Genomic DNA, 16,045 nt, shown 5'->3' with positions numbered 1-16,045 from the left:
TTTGACATACTTCTGTGACTGTTTTGTCAATCTCATTGAGTACAAAGAGCTTTGTGATAGTTCATTACTTATTTGCTTCCACATTCTAAGTGGAAGTTCAGCATTATATTGAGACCTCTTTTGCACAGAGGAACTTGGAGACTTACTTAAGAAGCCTTCCACTTTCAGTACCACTGACTCATGAGAAATTACAGAAAAATCCAAGGACAGTGATGATTATGTTTTAAGTACTTGGGATTGAACCCAGGGACACTACCACTGAGATACATACACACCTAGCCATTTTAATTAATTAATTATTTAATTAATTAATTTTTAATTTTGAAGCATGGTCTCAGTAAGATGCTGAGGCTGGCCTAAAACTTGCAGTCTTCCTACCCAAGGCTCTCAAGTACTAGACTAAGGTCTTTAACACTGTACCACTGTAGGATAATGCTAATCTAACTTGCTCTTCCTCCCAATTTGGACATTCACCATTCTCATTAGGATCAATAGTTTAAAACTATTACTGGCAGTTCCTGCTCAGTGCTTGAACAAAAGAACATGCAGTCTTTTCCATTCTTGAGTTCGAGAATGGGAACATTATATTCTCACATTCAAATTCACCACTCTAAGTTTTTTTTTTTACTTCATTTATCTTAATTTTATCTCTTTTTTCTCATACTAAAAATTCCAATGATTTGGAAAAGTCATGGGGGCCCTGGTAGTTTGCAGAATAGAAGAGACTGAACCTCCTCTAAATGTTGGTGGGAAAGAGCCAGCAAACGAGGGAAAGTTGAAAATAAAAGGAAGGATGATCAATAGTATTAAATTCCTAATAAAGTGAAAAGAGGAATGATTCATCCATAGTATCATAGTGAAAAGGTAGGAATCCGGAATACTAGGGGAAGAATCCTATAAAAATCTTTGTCAATTGAAAGTCCTCTTTCCCTGGATTCTGTGGAAATGCAGTTTTTTCATATATATTGATCTTATCATGGCCATTTATACTTGAGAGGACATCATACGGCAGTTCTCTACCAGTATTGACATTGACTCACTTAAGAATAGAACTGGCTTGGATTTCCAGGCCAGTGTTCTTTCCCCACATTATGCTGTTGTTGTTGAACAGAGTGTTTTTTAAAATTATCTTCATTATTTTTAAATTGCTGATTAACAATTTTCTCAGTACTCTGTACATTCTGTCTACCAGTTTGATTTGGTGCTGCATATGAAATCAGTCTGAGGGACTGGGTCCTCCAGGCCAGATGTCTGTAGCATCGCTTCTCTCCCTGTGTGTTCCTTTCATCACTCAATTCTCCTGTCTCATAATATTTATTACCATGTGAAATGATCTTGTGTGGTTGCTTACTTGCTCATGATGTGACTGACTCTCCTGCTAGATTTTGAACCCCAAGAGGATATAACATTTCTTTTTTATTTTGTTCCTCAAATCATATTCCACATTCTGAATAGTGCCTGTCATGTTGTAGGGCTTACATAAGGCCACATCAGGAGTCTGTAAGTATTTAATGCATATCACATCCCCCCAAATGGAATTTGTAACAAATATATAGTAAATTGATTTTTAATTGGGCATTATGTGTTTATTAACTCATGTTTAATCAAATTCTTGTTGAATTACCACAATGGACTGTGCCCTGGCTATGAGTTTAGAGTGTAACCAAAATAAGACATGGTTCCTATCTTCAAGGAGTTCATAGTCTGGTAAGGAAAAAGATATGCAAATGAATATGAAAAATGGGTAACACTATTTGAAGTCAATAAAGTCATCTCTGCCTTCTCATCATTAGATGAGGATCATTGAATCATTCAGAAATATTTTTAAGTACTGATGCCTGAAAGAATCCAGATACAAAAGGTGACATATGACTCTATTTAGTTGAAGTAGTCAAAATATATTGGTCAATGCACCAAGACACAAAGTAGATTAGCTATCAAAGACTAAGGGGTAGGGAATGAGAATAAATGGGGAATGACTATTAATGGGTACAGTATTCCTTTTGGGGGTAAAAATTTTCTAGAATTTGGGCTGGAATTGTGGCTCAGTGGCAAAGCGCTTGCTTCGTACATGTGAGGCACTGGGTTTGATCCTCAACACCACATAAAAGTAGATATACAAAATAAAGATATTGTGTCCATCTACAACTAAAAAATATTTTTTAAAAGTTCTAGAATTTGATAGTGGTGATTCTTATGTGACCTTGTAAACCTAAAAACACAATTTTATAATTTAAGTGGATACATTGTATGTTATGTGAACTACATCTCAGTAAATGTTAAACATACTGATTCCTGACTATTTCCACACCATTGTCTGTATGACTTCTACATGGTCAAGCAGATGAGATTTTTAAATCTTTACATATAGTACATGGGATTGTATTTTACATTTAAGCAGTCAATATGTACACTACTTAAATATATACTGTGACCCTAATGTAGTAAAGCTTTTAGAGCTTGGCAAGGGAATTTAAAAGGCCAGTGAACACATCAAGTTTTGACTAGCTTTAGATCATAAATGGCTCACTATTTGATCAGATGAAATACTGAACTTTTTTTTTTTGTATCCCATAGGGAGTCATATGTAGAACTAGCACATTTTAGTGAAGGAAAGTTCTTAAATCTTGGTCTCAATTTTGCTATTCTGAAAACTACCTCACAAAACTTAAAAAAAAAGCCAAACATGCTTTAATTATTATTATTTTGTAACATAATTAGGAAATATGAGTGAGAAACACCACCCCCACTTCATGTTTCACAGCCTGACATCGAGGATGAATTGTTGAATTACTGACTACAAATCATTATCATCTCAGGTGACAATTAATGTTCTAGTGCCTCTTTGCCTCCTGTTACTTCCACATTTAGAACACAATGGTAGTAGACAAGAGCTTTCTTGTTTGCTGCTAATGACCACAGAAACTCCACAGGAGAAAAAATGGTCAGGAAAGATGATAAGAAAGAATAAAAGAACAGAGGGTAGGTGGCAGAGATGGCAGGGCTATAGCAATGGTGAGTAGAAGTGGCAGCTCACAGACTCAATAGGCACTTCCAAACCTTTGTGCTCCACAGCATGATCTGAGTCTAATTAAAAACTGATCTCAGGTCCCATAACTAAAATGGAGTTCAGCAGATGTAGGGCAGGATCTCAGAATCTGAAGTTTTACATAGTTCCACTCAGTCAAATGGCCCCAACTTTCAGAAACCTTTGAGAAACTCTGCAATACTGTTAACCCTAACTAGAACTAGTGACACAACAGGTTTTCATAAATACAAACCATTCTCATTTATTTATTATCTCTTCATATGATCTTGGGAGATAGATTGGGCAGATATTGTTTTTTTTCATGGTTCTAATGAATACACTAAAGTTCCAAAAAGTTAAATGATTGATGTGCCCACTGCACTATATGAGGTAATGATGTCAAGACTGAAGTTTACCTCATTCTACACTTACATGGTCATTCCTTCTATTAAACCAAGAAGCACACATTAGAATCATTCAGTAATATGGAGTCATTCAGTATAATGGCAAGCAGTTGTGGAAAACTTAGTGGTATTCATGTACACTACACAGTAATCCATACTGAGACACAATACTGAATCCCCAAGAGAATGGTTTGTACCTGGGCAATGTGGATTTAACCCAGGAGTGCTTAACCACTGAGAAACACCCCAGCCTTTTTAAAATCTTTTATTTTGAGACAAGGTCTCACTATGTTACTTAGGGCCTCACTAAGTTTCTGAGGCTGGCCTTGAACTTGTGATCTTCCTAAGTCACTGGGAATACAGGTATAAACCAGCATGCCTGGATCATTAAGTTTTAACATTGAAAATTTTAAGAAACTTCAAGTGTTTCTTTTTTATTTTACTTGGATGCATCACTTACATAGAGTAACCTATTATAACATTTATTCATTTATTCAATAAATATGCCTATAATTGATATACACGATGTATTGCCCATTCAGGTGCTCACTTTTGCCTTATCTCCAAATCTTTAAATCTTTGTTCTTGATCCTCATTGCATCACTGTGTTGATTAGGACCCCAGAAAGCTTTTTTTTATGGTAATTGACTTGTTTCTTAATTTTTTTTCTCAGATAATCTTGGCTGAAAGGCTCTTGTGTGTCACATCTGAATCCATTCTGCTACATGTACTTGTGTGTTGTAACTCACTTCTAGTCACTTTCTTGTGCCTTCTTAACTTTGAAGTGCTGAAACAGGAAATTACCACATAATTCTAGATTGGTTAGTTTTATCTGTCCCTTCTCTGGTGGTATACTGTGCTCTGACTATGAGTCCAGAGGCCCATAGCATCCCCCTGGCAGGTTTACACATTTTGAAGGGAGCTATACAATCAAGAAGGACCCAGCCCCAGAACCTCATTATCAGTTCTATAATTTCCTAATGACAAATCCAGATCCTCAAGCTAGCCCTTTTTCTTCTGATACCTTTATTCTTGTGTACCAATTTCTTTTAGCATCATCTTCCCACTCAAATAATTGTCAAGTTATTCTGATGAGTCCTTCTCTTGTAGTATCTTGAACACAGGTACTTTTTCTCTTGTTTATAGCTTTATGCTTTGTTTTGTCAATTTTGGCTCACACTTCTTAAAATTTCTTCAGATATTTTAAAAACTCATGCTCTTGCCATGTGGTATAACACGTCAGTTCTTATGTGTTGACTGGTATGGTTGGCCATACCAGACCTGACCAAAGGAAGGGCCAACGTAGACTGAAACGAAAAATCCTACACCCTGTAGTATAGGTGCAAAAAATGTAGAAACCACTCCTTCAAATTCAGAAAAGCAAGAGTTTAACATTTTAGAAATTATAGGCATTGGACACAGATAATATGAATTACTGAATATAATACTATGTATAGTGTAAGTTATCTCTGGGTGCTAAATACTAAGTCAGCTCAAGCTGCTGTGACAGAGTATTGCAGAGTGCTGGTTAAAGAAGAGCAATTTCTCACAGTTGTGGAGGCTAGAATTAGAGATCAGAATGCCAATATGTTAAGGCTTTTATACCAGACCTCTTTTTGGCTTACAGAAATCTTTCCTCTTATGTGCTCATTGGCCTTGCATCTGAGAGTATGTGTGGAGAGACAACAAACCAAAAAAATCTATGGTGTTTCTTTTTATGACACAAATCTCATAATGAAAAGTCCCACCCTCTGGACCTTATCCAACCAAATTACCTCCCAAATACTTCATCTCCAAATACCATCACATTAAGGGTTATAACTTAAACATGTAAGTGGGGGCAAGGAAGGACACAAACATTCAGTCCTTAACACTAATAATGTGAAAGATAGCAAACTCAATGTTCCCAACTGCTCTGGCCTGGTGGACATCTCTTCCATGTGAGCTGCCAACACTACAAAAGTCAGCATGCCTTTGAGAAATGCAAGAGAAGCCTGGGTGGCTGAGCTCACCTCTGCATCCTTATGCTAGTTGACCATGTAGACTGCTGATCTGCTTTGAGAACAAAGAAAAAATGACCTCAAACCTGGATCAGGCTTTATGGTTTGACCTCATGCAACTATAATCAACTACTATATTTAGTATCTTCACTGATCTACAAACTTCATCAGTAGATCTACAGGCAACACATGGAGGAAGGGCTCTATAGGAGGATTCTCTGCATTCCTTGTCTCACACTCCTTTCTCTTCCCCATCAACTTTATTCTAACTTTTCTGGCCATTGATCCTGTGTGTGTGATTGCAGTGGCATTGAATAAAATTGTTATTACTTTCATGAAATAAGTTTTAAGCTCTTACTTTGTGCCAGGTGCTATTTAGGGCACTGAATATTCAACAATGAATAGTAGTGGTAAAACCCCAGCCCTGGAAAAAGCCAGCATTGGACAGAATATGAGACAGGTGGTTAAAAAATTAATTAATTAAAAAATAAATAAATAAAACAATGAAGAAAATCACACTAGTGGGGTAAGTTGGCCAGCAGTGCCAGAGGATGTCCAGGGAGAGTACCAGTGAGAAAGTAACATTGGAGGAATGTCTGAAGGAACTGAGGGTGCAAATTATGCAGAAATCCTGGGAAAGAAAGTTACAGGTGGAGAAAACAGCAGTTGAACAGGCCATGAGGCAGGAACAAACTTGGAATGTTGAGTAACAGTGAGGAGGCTGGTGTGACTGCAGTGCAGTTGGAAAGGTGAATGTGTAGACATCACTTAGTGCCTACATGGACCCACAGGTTACCTGTTATATAACTAGTCTCATCATGGTGGATTTTCTTTATCCATGCATAATAAATATCCATTTGACTTCCATCTCTGGGCAGCTTGTGCCATATCTCAAATCCAAATCTATTTTGTTGTGTGTGGATAAGCCTTGCTGCTAGCCTTCTCTGTCTTGAGCATTTTTGGTCCTAACTTTATGACATTCATATTCAATAATGCCAATACAATGTAGTTTCTAACATTCCTTCATCTCTTTTTATAACCATTGAGATTATACCCAATAATGATACTAAGAGGTTTCATATATTGAATGTCTTCCATGAGCTGGACACTTAACAGATGTTATATCATTTAATCACCCAATGAATCTAAGGCATAAATGTGATTATCTCTACTTTACAAATGAGAGTCAGGAAAAATGAAAACCTTCACTAAGATTATAAAGATAGACTTTAAAATTTGCCTAAGTCAAAATCTCCTTCTTTCACTACACCAAGCTCTTGGTATTCTTAAGTAGGCTGATTCTCATGTGATATATTTTCATAGAATTCAACCCTGAGACTATGTCTTGAAGACATATCTCTTGAGACCTTGACAATGTTTGTTCTCACACCAGGTCCTAGAAGTCTCTGACATTGTAGAAGGCAGAGAAATCCTGCTTTCCTTGATTCTTTCTATTGCCATAATTTAAATTTTGCTCTCCTATAATAGTAATTTATACATCCTTATATTCACATCAAATATTTGGTCTTTTGAGAAATTAACTTTGTTTATTACCAGAACATAATCAGAAAAGTTAATATATTTCCCATTTGATTACATAGCACCTATTCTTGTAGCATTTACTTCCAACCAATTCTGGCAATCAATTCTCCTTTTGAAATTTATTTTTCCAGAGGACATTGGGAAATAGCCTTCATTTCATCATTCTTCCAGGCCAATTATAAATATTTGGCATGTTTGTGTTGCTTTTACCACTGTCATCTTTTTTTCCCTGGATACAGCTGACATTGCCTTCTACCATAACCCCTCAATCAAATAACCTTTGATATATTTCCCTTTATGTACATTCCAGAGGTCATATAGTCATATTCATTCCCAATGTTGATCTTTTTCATTCTCACATCCAAGTTATGTGTGTGTGGTGGGGTACATATTTTTGAAAACACCCAACCAATGTATCTTTTATTATTTTTAAATGATAATATCCTAGGACATCCTTCAGTATCTTTGGCCATAACATCAGTGGTTTTAGTGCTTCAAGAAAAGGTAGGTATTTTATTGTTTTTGTTGTTTTTAATAGTCCTTATCAGGCATTAATCATCAAATTAGATGATTTTAAGATTTCAGGGCGATAGAGGCCTTTAGAGTTAAGACCCTGTAAATTTCCGAAATTTCCCTTATATTTCAAAAGACACTCACTAGATGGCTATAATTTTTTAAAAATGACAATCCAAGCACTGACAAGGATGCACAGCTATAGCTACATTGCTAATGGGAACGGGAAATGGTACAGCCACTTTGGAAAAGTATTACAGTTCTTCAAAATTAAACATGGTGAACCAATATGATCCAGCAATGCAACTGCTAAGAATACACCCAAGATAATTAAAAACTCATAAATACAAAAAGCTTTACATGAATGTTCAACACAGCATTATTCATAATAACAATTGGTAGAAACAATCCTAATATCCATAAACTGATGATTTATAAGCAAAATCTGGTGCATTCATATGATAGAATATTGTTCAGCTATAAATAGAAACGAAATTCTGGTACACGCTACAACATTGATGGTCCTTGAAAACATTATGCTAAATGAAAGCAAGATACAAAAGGCCACATAGTATGTGATTCCATATATGTAAAGTGACTGGAACAGACAAATCCATAAAGACAGAAAGTAGAGTAATGGTTGCCAGGGATTATAAAAGGGAGATAAAAATTGACTGGTAATGGATATGAACTTTCTTTTTGGTATGATGACAATGTTCTAAAATTAGATAGTGGGGATGGTTGTCCACTCTTTAGGAAGAAATATGGAGTGTTTTGAAAAGTGAGAGAGTGAGCACATGAAAGCAAACACAGGATAAGCAACCAGATACCACTTCTCCTCAACTCTTACCTGGTATAGAGGGATCCAGAAATTTTCAGATGCTCTCAGTGGAGGACATGGAGAGTAACTGAATGTTGAGAGCCATCAGGCCTTTGCAGTGAGGAGCAAGGTGACCCCATGGCAGAGACCACAGACAGACAGTCCTAATGGAGGAACTGGGTTAAAAATATAACTGAGACTCAGAGGGCCCAAAAGGGCAGCCAGTGGCTGAGGTAGGGATAAATCAGTAGAGTGAAGAATAGCATCATGACTGGACTGGGCTGACAGAAAACTTCATTGCACTATTCCTGCACTCTATCATTGAACGTCAGTAAGGTGCCTGGTGATGGTGTGGGAATGTACATGTAGGCATTACTCTAGAGGTCAGTAAGGATCCACGTGAAGATCCCTCCCATCAACTTCTGTCATCGTTATGGATAGAGAGGGATAGAAGTGTGCAGTAAAACTCTGGAACACTAAGCACTTATCAAAAAGAACTGATTTAACCAACTAGGAAACTGTTTGATAGACGAGACTCTATGTCTATTAGAAGATTTTAAGGTATCCCTCATCACCATCCATTGGAATAGGGCCTTTGGGTGGAGATGAGAACACTTCTCAGGTTTCTTGATCGTCATTACTTTCGGGGTCAGATAACCCTTCATCATGAGGGGTTTTCATGGGAATTGAAGATGTCTAGCATGCCCTATGTGCTAGTAGTGCAGTGCACACATGTATACACACCCCAGACATGGCAAGTTGTCCCCTGGGAGTGGGAGCAAAATTGCCTGCAGAAAAGAACCACTTCATTCCAGTAATAAAGAGTGCCGTGCATGGTATCCACATCTGAGTATGAAGGTTATGTTTTTCGGCTCCTCTTTCTACACAGATGTCTTGGCTCAGGCTTTCAATATTTCACATTATTCCTCTCCTTTAGGACTTCCTCCCCCTGTTGATCATTGTGAAGAGCTTGCAACCCATGCTCTTTCATGCATAATGCATGCCCTTCTTTGTATTCAATCTTGTTTCTTATACTATAATGACATCCTAGTTCTTTGCTCTCAGCCCCATAGGCTGTGTCTGGAGCTTCCTGGGTTCTTTTAGAATTTGTATTACCTATTCTGAGATAAGCTTTCCACCATTGGTATGATTTTAATTACACCTTTCAGGTTTCCTTTGACCTCCCTCATTTTTCCTCCTTTTTGTGCCAGTTCCAGTGAGTTGCTCCTCTTCCATCTTTATACTTACCTTTGTCTCATTTCTTAAGCTGGGCCAATGTCTCTTGGCTCTACTCTTTCCCTTCTCTCCTGTCTTGTTCTACATTGGTTTCTTGGAGTCTCTCTTCCCTACCTGCTCCACTTTCACTGCTATGGTTTGAATATGGTCTTAGTGTCTTCCAAGGGTTCATGTGTTGAAATATAATCCCATTGTGAGTTATTAAGAAGGAGAAAGCTTAATCCAACTATAGTGTTTACAGATGGGACCTCTGGGAAGTGATGAGGATTAGATTAAGTCATCAGGGTAAAGCACAATGATTGAATCTTGATAGCTTTACAGAAAGGGAGATAAAGGCTACTAGATACACATTCACATATATATCTTTTCTCCCTTTCACTGTGTGAACCCCTGTACTGCCTTGGGACTCTGCTAGCAAGGAGGTTATCATTAGATGCAAGCCTAATATTTTAATCCAGAACCATAAACCAAAATAAATTTCCTTATATTTTGCCCAAAAAACATAACATATTTTGTTATGTTATTAGCAAAGAAAATGAATGAAGACATCCACCCTGCTATTCTCTGTGGATACTCATAAGCTATCTCTTCTGAATAAGAAAAGACTCAGGGCTGGGGTTGTGGCTCAGCAGTAGAGTGCTTGCCTCGCCTCCCATGTGTGAGACCCTGGGTTCCATCCTCAGCACCACATAAAAATAAATAAAATAAAGGCATTGGGTCCAACTACAACTAAAAAAAAAATTTAAAAAAGAAAAAGAAAAGGCTTACTCCTCCATTCCCCACCCACCTTCTTCCTGGTCCTCCTTGTTCCTGCCTAGATTCTTTCTCTGTTTTGTTCTTTGTTTCTTGTCTACAGAATGTTAAAACCCAGTTTCTTTTCTCTGTTTATCCTCTTGCTGTTGCTTGCCCACATCTATATAACATACCTGTGGCCCTCCTCGTATCAGCTGTGGCTTCTCACCACCCCCACGTGAGGAGCAGTTTGATGGTGGGTAGCCTGGTGTCTGGGAAGTACACAGAGCTGAGTCATTCATTCTGAAAGAGATATGAATCTTGGACTACACACTTTGCTTATCTGTGTGAAATGAAGGGAACAAGAATACCTAGTCCTTAATGGCACTTCAGGATTAAATGAGCTTGTAGCATACAGTATTGAGTACATCCTAGACCACACACTCTGATATCTAGTGGATGTGCAGTGAATATATTTTAAATGGAAAACTGCAGAATATGTAGCCTAAGGCCTGAGGCATAGTTAATAATCAAGGCAAAAGTGTCCTTCACTGAACTAAACCAAACTCTCCTTCCCATTTTGATTCAATAGTTCAGATTTCAAACCAAAACCTGATTTTTCCACGTGTGTCAGACCTAGCTACTACAGCTGAAAACCTCTACTCCATCTCGAATTCCTCAAGAAAGCAAAGATGCTCCCTGATCCTCCTATACAAAATCTTCCCCACACCATTCCTACTGCCTTTTCTCTAAAATAAATGCAATTTTTTCTGTTCATCTGAAGCTTATGTCAAACTCCTTTGCTTTCTGGGAAATTAATTACAACAAATATGTCCCGAGGGTTCATGTCAATTGGCTTAGTAATCAGGATCCCCTGCACGTGATCTCTGTGCAGCTTTCATAGCAGAAGCACCCGCCAAATCTTCCCTCAGAGGACTCCTCCTTCTCGCTTTCTCGCAGCCAATGTAGAAAAGGCTTCTTTTCTTCTCTCATTCTCTGCCTTCCTCTCTTCCTGTGGCTCCCATGGAAGGCTAAGAAGAGATGCTTCTGGCATTCACTGCTTTCTCTTTTTCTTCCTTTGCATTCTTTTCTTTCCCTTCCTTTCACACCATTACCATTCTCCAGATTTTTATTTTCCCTCTGATTATTAGAGTCAATTTAATTCTGTTGGATAAATTGAACAGGTCCTCTGAACTGTATTGACATATGAGAGAAGTCATCCAATAGCACATTACTCCCACTGTTCAAGGCACAGAATGGCATAGTGCTGGTAGAACTGAGATAAGGAGTGAAGGCTCCACCTTTTAGCCTGTGGCATTTCCCTTTTTCTAACCCATACTGATTTCAAGAAAAGCATCGGGATGGCAGCAGTGCACAATATGTAGTCTCTACAAAATCTAGGAAATGCTCTGTTTTTATCTTTAAAGATTAATACCAATAATAAACAAGGGCTTCATATGAGTTCTAAGACTTGTATACAGGGGAACTCAACATCATTCATATTATTTTCTTCATATTGTCATCAGTTCTTTCAAAAGTCATTTATGTACCTAAACAGGAAACAGTACAATTTTATGAAACTTTTGAATGACAAAGTCCTTTTATAAGCCATCATTTCATTAGCATCCTCAAGATAATCTTGCAAAGAGGGCATTGTTAATCCTATTTTACAGATCATGAAACTGAGGCTCAGAAAGATTATAATTTGATATAAGACACTTGGCTAGCAAATGGCAGAGCTGTGACTTAGACACTTTTCTTCTTGACTCCAAAGCTCATGCTCTTTCAATTTTAGCATTCTGCTTCACACTTGAAGGGGCTGCATTTCTAAAACCCATTTAGCTTAGTTTATGAATATTTATTGTCTAGAGTAGAAATGCATCAAATTTACAGACAAACAAGGTAAAGGCAAATCAGTAATATTATGTTTAGCTATTGATATGAGATGGAGCTGCTTGCAAAATTAGAATTCATTACAGGCAATAGATCTTTTTCATGACTAGGCTTGGCTGGATCTTATTATCTTGTAAATAGCACCAAAATAAAAGACTTAGGGTTGAGTAGGGTAATGAAACAAGTTGATTTAGCCCCCACTTGAGCACAGTGGGACCAGGCCTGCCTGACTACTCATTCACAGGGCCCTAAAGGACTATGGCTGGCTCCGGGAAAACCAGACTGGGCTTTGCAGAACCATGTGTGAGTCACCTGCATTTTCAGCACTAGGTACTTGACAATGATTTCCATAATGAATTTAGAAGCCAGGAAGATCTGAGACTGGATTATATAGGTCTTTGAAAACTCAAACTGGAATAAATTGAAGACCCAAGTTCAAATGTCAAATATTGGATTCTACTTTGTACAGGAAGATATAGGTCCCTCTAGGCTGGAAGTTCTTAGTCTTGAGTCTGTTGTTGGGCTAGGTAGCTCATGAATGCCTGGAAGGCCAAAGGAAAGATTGAGGGGATATATGTATATGTACATGTTTCTGGATACAGGTTTTGTAACTCTCATGAGTTTCACAAAAAAACAGAGAATGGTTAGCCACTGACAGGGCAGCTGAAGCTGAAAGAGGGAGGGAGCCCACCTGGACATAATAAGGATAGAGGAAGACTCCAACAGAACTTAGGAAGTTGACTAATTATAAAATAGATTGGATGTTTTAACACAGGGATCCTCTGTCAGTGTCACATGAATCACAGGTGCTGTGATTGGATATCATGTTATGAGGCAGATAGTGGTGATTACTGGTGATTTCACCTGGGACCCAAAGAAGCAGCATATGAGATTTCATAAACTCCCTGAAATTGAAATGAAAATTATGCATATGTTTATATATGAGTATATTTCCATGGAGAGGAGCTCTAGCTTTCATCAAAGTCTTAGAGCCCTCCTCCCCAAAGTTAAAAAACATGGAAGTAGCAGAACCGTTTACAAAATTTTGAACTTCGAGCGGTAACGTTGATCCTTCCTAAGTCACTCTCCCATCATTATATAAGCTATTTTTTCCATCTTTCTTTCTCTTTATTTGACAAAGTAGTATGTAAAAGTGCAGAATAAGTAGTCTGATTTTACTATAGGAGATCTGAGAGAGGAGAACTCAAAAAAGTGAACCAGAGGGGTTTAATCCAAGAAGACTCCCCAGGACAGGTTGCCTTTAAATTGAAGTCTAGTAGGTCTGCTCAGCACTTGAGTCCTGAACTGGTATGCAGGAAGAAGTATGCTTAGACAAAAAGGCATGGTCAGGAGGGCTTGGGCTGACCACATAATTGAATATTGAGTTCATATGTAAGACAAGGGATTTCCCCTTTGATTGTGTAAGACACAATAAATGAGGAAGGCCATTGCCAGACAGGACACTTCATGAGCTATTTATCATTATAAAGTGGGAAGGAGGAATTGACTGACCTGGTGGGTTAATCAGAATTCTGAGTGATGGCTTCATTCTATGACAATTCAGTGCACAAGATTTATATAGCCCTTGTCTTCATTAACAATATAAATATTTCTTTAAAGTAACATTTTGGAACTGAACACAAAATTGTAATAAGTTTCTTCCCCCCACAAACTGCTAGTAATCAATTCTCATCTAGTTGTATATATTTACTCAGTATTCAGCACTCCCAAGAATTATCCACGAGGCTTGAGTTACTGTGCTATAATTCACACCTTGCCAGGGTTTCTAGCTTTCATAAAGGAAGTCATACTTGGCATCAGTGGGAAATCTCCAGGAATATACTGGATCTGTGACAGGATGGCCTCAGTATAATCTGGAATCCAAATGGTGCTCTTGACCTTCCCAGTTCATTCTCAGAAAAAGCTTATGGCCATTTTAGGCATGCCCTCATTTAAGTAATAGATATGGGCTTCAAAATCAATGTGTAAGTCACACCCACACACATATATAAATACTGAAGCTTTGAGTTAACACAATATGGTCATAATTGCAGAAGAAAAAGTTCTTGTAAAATAAAATGACTTTTATATCGTGAATATCACCACTGGTTTTGTAAGTGTGGATTTTGGTATGTTGAATTTGCTTAAGTTGAAACCTATTCATATGTCAGTCCAGGGAGCTAATAATTCCTGTCTTCATGTGTTCAGGCTGATTGAGTCAATATTTTCACAAGGTCTCTCTAATTCTTTTAAGTTGGGAGCAGATGGCTCTGTTACATGAATGATAAACTGTGAAAATTGAGCATACAAGAAAAAATTAGTATTATAATCAAAACTTGTCACAAAGTTAAAATGAGACATGCCTAATGATTTGTGCAATAATAGGGCCAAAATATTAAGCAGCTCTTGTTAATGGTTATAATTAGTATGAATCCTGGAGGCCAGTCAAACTTTTCTCAGGACAGAGGATGTTGAGGAGAATATTAAAGAAAACTGACCAATGGTTTCTTTGAGAGTTCCTAGATCCATGACTCAAGGAGCCTGGAGCCTTTCCTTTCTTCAACTGGGCATGTCAATAGCCAAGTTTTCAAGGAGCTTTTCTAAGACCAAATCTTACAGAAACAGTTCCTCAACTTGAGCATGTCAGAGTCCTCTGGGAAGCTTGTTAAAGTGCTGATTGCTAGGCCCAACCTCCTTATCTAATAAGTCTATGGCTGAGCTCAGACCTACATTTTTCAAACAAGTTCTCAAGTATTATAGTTTAGAAATGAAGTGTCCCTCAAAAGATCATATGTGAGCCAATGTAAAGAGATTTCCAAATGAAATGATTTGGTTATGAAAGCTTTAACCCAATCAGTGAATTAATTCCCTGTTAGGGATTAACTGAGTGGTGACTCTAAGCAGGTAGGGTGTGGCTGGAAGAGGTGGGACACTGATGGTGTGCATTTGAGGTATATATTTTGCAAGCTTAGTCTCTCTCTGCTTCTTGGTGCAATGCCCTGAGCCACTTTTCCCCACCACACTCTTTTGCCATGATGTTTTGCTTTGCCTCAAGCCCTGAGGAATGCAGTTGGCCATCTGTGGACTGAGACCTCTGAAACTGTGAGCCCCCAAATAAACTTTTTTCTTCCTCAGAATATTCTTGTTGAGTCTTTTGGTCACAACAGAAAAAAACTGACTAAAATACCAAGGAATATTATTGCTATTGGGTGACCACACTTTGAGAAACACTTGCTTAGAGGAAGGGTGTTTCCCTAGGAACCACAGGTCAAAATGACTAGTTAAGAGAGAAGCCCAAGTAGCCATTTTTATCTTCCAGAATGGGGAGACTACTTGATATAGTGGTGATTTGGCTTCAAGGGCTTCCAACATTCCTTTCTATCCCTTCTCCCCAGAGTCTTACTTGTATTCACAAATTCTTTTGTTGTTCAAAAATCATTTTCTTTCTACCTACTAGGATAAAGCATGGGAATAGTATTAGAGACACAACATACATGGGTATTGCAGCAGAGAGTGTTATATAGGCCAAGAGGCACAATGAAACATGCACACCAATGAAGAGTGAGGCTGAGAGGGCTATGAGCACAAAGGATAAAATCCCAGATCCCACTGTAATCCCCTGGTTCATTCACCTTACCCTCCCCACAGTCTCCCAGTACCTATTATATCCCATTCTCACTCTCAGCTGATAAGCTTACCTTTTTATTTCACCAAGAGCATTGAAGCAATCTAAAGAGAGATCTTCAAGCTTCTGTGACCACATCTCCCCAATTATCTATGCCATAATCATGCATCTGGTTTTCTCTTCCATTACAATATTAGTTAGGGTTCTTTAGAGAAAAAATAACCAACAGGGCGTGTGTGTATATGTGTGTGT

This window comes from Ictidomys tridecemlineatus, chromosome X, assembly GCF_052094955.1.
Source record: "Ictidomys tridecemlineatus isolate mIctTri1 chromosome X, mIctTri1.hap1, whole genome shotgun sequence".
Taxonomy (NCBI): Eukaryota; Metazoa; Chordata; class Mammalia; order Rodentia; family Sciuridae; genus Ictidomys; species Ictidomys tridecemlineatus.
This window is presented reverse-complemented; position numbering follows the sequence as displayed.